We start from the raw sequence: 4034 nt of genomic DNA, 5'->3' as shown, positions 1-4034 counted from the left end.
GCGGCTTCTGCCGAAAGGCGCCCGGGACCGGCGCCTACCTTCGGGGAGCTTCGGATGCCGGTCTCCTTCGTCTCCTTTCCCCTACATCTTAGCTTTTTATCTGAAAAGCTTTTTTCCTGAAAACCTTTTTTACTGGAAAGGTTTTTACTGAAGAGCTTTTTAGTATTCTCTAAAGGAGAAACTGTGTCAGCACAGCAAAGACTCCCTCGAGGTTTTCCATGCAGTTCATAGAGTTCTTACCATCTCGGAGGAGAAAAGAAATCGTCAAATTGTCCACGGAGTGCTGCATAAGCTTTAGAGGGACGCACAGGAAAGTGGTCGATGAAACTCTTTCCCTAGCGATCTTTATGTATGTTTAAACTGCTGCAGAGTGAATCGTTCTTGACCTCTCTCAATTTGAGAGCTACCCACTGAATGCCGGTGCTGTGCGGCTTTGCTCTTCGAGTCTCAGCATCTGCCGAGCTCTCCGTCTCCCGGAGGCCAACAAGCGGCTTCTTCCCGCAAAGAGCCTGGTGCCGGTCGAGGTGCCCTCCGGAGAGCGGCTTCTGCCGAAAGGCGCCCGGGACCGGCGCCTACCTTCGGGGAGCTTCGGATGCCGGTCTCCTTCGTCTCCTTTCGCCTACATCTTAGCTTTTTTTCTGAAAAGCTTTTCTCCTGAAAACCATTTTTACTGAAAAGTTTTGCAGTATTTGTCTCAGGGAGAAACGGTGTCAGCACAGCAAGCCTCCCTCCTGGTTTTCCGAGCATTTAATCGAGTTCTTACCAGCTCGGAGAAGAAAAGAAATCGCCAAAAAGTCCACAGTGTGCTGCATAAGCTTTAGAAGGATGCACAGGAAAGTGGTCAAAGAAACTCTTTCCCTAGCGATGTTAACGTCAGTTTAAACTGCTGGCGAGTGAATAGATCTTGACCTCTCTCAATTTGAGAGGTGTGCACAGAATCCCAGTGCTGTGTGTCTTTGCTCTTAAGCGTCCCAGCATCTGCCGGGGCTTTCTGTCTCCCAGAGGCCAACAAGCGGCTTCTTCGCGCAAAGAGCCTTGTGCCGGTCGAGGTGCGCTCCAGAGAGCGGCTTCTGCCGAAAGGCGCCCGGGACCGGCGCCTACCTTCGGGGAGCTTCGGATGCCGGTCTCCTTCGTCTCCTTTCGCCTACAGCTTAGCTTTTTTTCTGAAAAGCTTTTTTCCTGAAAACCTTTTTTACTGGAAAGGTTTTTACTGAAGAGCTTTTTAGTATTCTCTAAAGGAGAAACTGTGTCAGCACAGCAAAGACTCCCTCGAGGTTTTCCATGCAGTTCATAGAGTTCTTACCATCTCGGAGGAGAAAAGAAATCGTCAAATTGTCCACGGAGTGCTGCATAAGCTTTAGAGGGACGCACAGGAAAGTGGTCGATGAAACTCTTTCCCTAGCGATCTTTATGTATGTTTAAACTGCTGCAGAGTGAATCGTTCTTGACCTCTCTCAATTTGAGAGCTACCCACTGAATGCCGGTGCTGTGCGGCTTTGCTCTTCGAGTCTCAGCATCTGCCGAGCTCTCCGTCTCCCGGAGGCCAACAAGCGGCTTCTTCCCGCAAAGAGCCTGGTGCCGGTCGAGGTGCCCTCCGGAGAGCGGCTTCTGCCGAAAGGCGCCCGGGACCGGCGCCTACCTTCGGGGAGCTTCGGATGCCGGTCTCCTTCGTCTCCTTTCGCCTACATCTTAGCTTTTTTTCTGAAAAGCTTTTCTCCTGAAAACCATTTTTACTGAAAAGTTTTGCAGTATTTGTCTCAGGGAGAAACGGTGTCAGCACAGCAAGCCTCCCTCCTGGTTTTCCGAGCATTTAATCGAGTTCTTACCAGCTCGGAGAAGAAAAGAAATCGCCAAAAAGTCCACAGTGTGCTGCATAAGCTTTAGAAGGATGCACAGGAAAGTGGTCAAAGAAACTCTTTCCCTAGCAATGCTTATGTATGTTTAAACTGCTGGCGAGTGAATAGATCTTGACCTCTCTCAATTTGAGAGGTGTGCACAGAATCCCAGTGCTGTGTGTCTTTGCTCTTGGCGTCCCAGCATCTGCCGGGGCTTTCCGTCTCCCGGAGGCCAACAAGCGGCTTCTTCCCGCAAAGAGCCTTGTGCTGGTCGAGGTGCGCTCCGGAGAGCGGCTTCTGCCGAAAGGCGCCCGGGACCGGCGCCTACCTTCGGGGAGCTTCGGATGCCGTTCTCCTTCGTCTCCTTTCCCCTACATCTTAGCTTTTTATCTGAAAAGCTTTTTTCCTGAAAACCTTTTTTACTGGAAAGGTTTTTACTGAAGAGCTTTTTAGTATTCTCTAAAGGAGAAACTGTGTCAGCACAGCAAAGACTCCCTCGAGGTTTTCCATGCAGTTCATAGAGTTCTTACCATCTCGGAGGAGAAAAGAAATCGTCAAATTGTCCACGGAGTGCTGCATAAGCTTTAGAGGGACGCAGAGGAAAGTGGTCGAAGAAACTCTTTCCCTAGCAATGTTTATGTATGTTTAAACTGCTGCAGAGTGAATCGTTCTTGACCTCTCTCAATTTGAGAGCTACCCACTGAATGCCGGTGCTGTGCGGCTTTGCTCTTCGAATCTCAGCATCTGCCGAGCTCTCCGTCTCCCGGAGGCCAACAAGCGGCTTCTTCGCGCAAAGAGCCTTGTGCCGGTCGAGGTGCGCTCCAGAGAGCGGCTTCTGCCGAAAGGCGCCCGGGACCGGCGCCTACCTTTGGGGAGCTTCGGATGCCGGTCTCCTTCGTCTCCTTTCCCCTACATCTTACCTTTTTTTCTGAAAAGCTTTTCTCCTGAAAACCAATTTTACTGAAAAGTTTTGTAGTATTTGTCTCAGGGAGAAACGGTGTCAGCACAGCAAGCCTCCCTCGAGGTTTTCCGAGCATTTAATCGAGTTCTTACCAGCTCGGAGAAGAAAAGAAATCGCCAAAAAGTCCACAGTGTGCTGCATAAGCTTTAGAAGGATGCACAGGAAAGTGGTCAAAAAAACTCTTTCCCTAGCGATGTTAACGTCAGTTTAAACTGCTGGCGAGTGAATAGATCTTGACCTCTCTCAGTTTGAGAGGTGTGCACAGAATCCCGGTGCTGTGTGTCTTTGCTCTTGGCGTCCCAGCATCTGCCGGGGCTTTCTGTCTCCCAGAGGCCAACAAGCGGCTTCTTCGCGCAAAGAGCCTGGTGCCGGTCGAGGTGCCCTCCGGAGAGCGGCTTCTGCCGAAAGGCGCCCGGGACCGGCGCCTACCTTCAGGGAGCTTCGGATGCCGGTCTCCTTCGTCTCCTTTCGCCTACATCTTAGCTTTTTTTCTGAAAAGCTTTTCTCCTGAAAACCATTTTTACTGAAAAGTTTTGCAGTATTTGTCTCAGGGAGAAACGGTGTCAGCACAGCAAGCCTCCCTCCTGGTTTTCCGAGCATTTAATCGAGTTCTTACCAGTTCGGAGAAGAAAAGAAATCGCCAAAAAGTCCACAGAGTGCTGCATAAGCTTTAGAAGGATGCACAGGAAAGTGGTCAAAGAAACTCTTTCCCTAGCAATGCTTATGTATGTTTAAACTGCTGGCGAGTGAATAGATCTTGACGTCTCTCAATTTGAGAGGTGTGCACAGAATCCCAGTGCTGTGTGTCTTTGCTCTTAAGCGTCCCAGCATCTGCCGGGGCTTTCTGTCTCCCAGAGGCCAACAAGCGGCTTCTTCGCGCAAAGAGCCTTGTGCCGGTCGAGGTGCGCTCCAGAGAGCGGCTTCTGCCGAAAGGCGCCCGGGACCGGCGCCTACCTTCGGGGAACTTCGGATGTCGGTCTCCTTCGTCTCCTTTCCCCTACATCTTAGCTTTTTATCTGAAAAGCTTTTTTCTGAAAACCTTTTTTACTGGAAAGGTTTTTACTGAAGAGCTTTTTAGTATTCTCTAAAGGAGAAACTGTGTCAGCACAGCAAAGACTCCCTCGAGGTTTTCCATGCAGTTCATAGGGTTCTTACCATCTCGGAGGAGAAAAGAAATCGTCAAATTGTCCACGGAGTGCTGCATAAGCTTTAGAGGGACGCACAGGAAAGTGGTCGAT

This window comes from Haemorhous mexicanus, chromosome 6 (genome assembly GCF_027477595.1).
Source record: "Haemorhous mexicanus isolate bHaeMex1 chromosome 6, bHaeMex1.pri, whole genome shotgun sequence".
In the NCBI taxonomy this organism is placed as follows: domain Eukaryota; kingdom Metazoa; phylum Chordata; class Aves; order Passeriformes; family Fringillidae; genus Haemorhous; species Haemorhous mexicanus.
The sequence above is the reverse complement of the archived record's forward strand: the minus strand, read 5'-3'. Positions refer to the sequence as shown.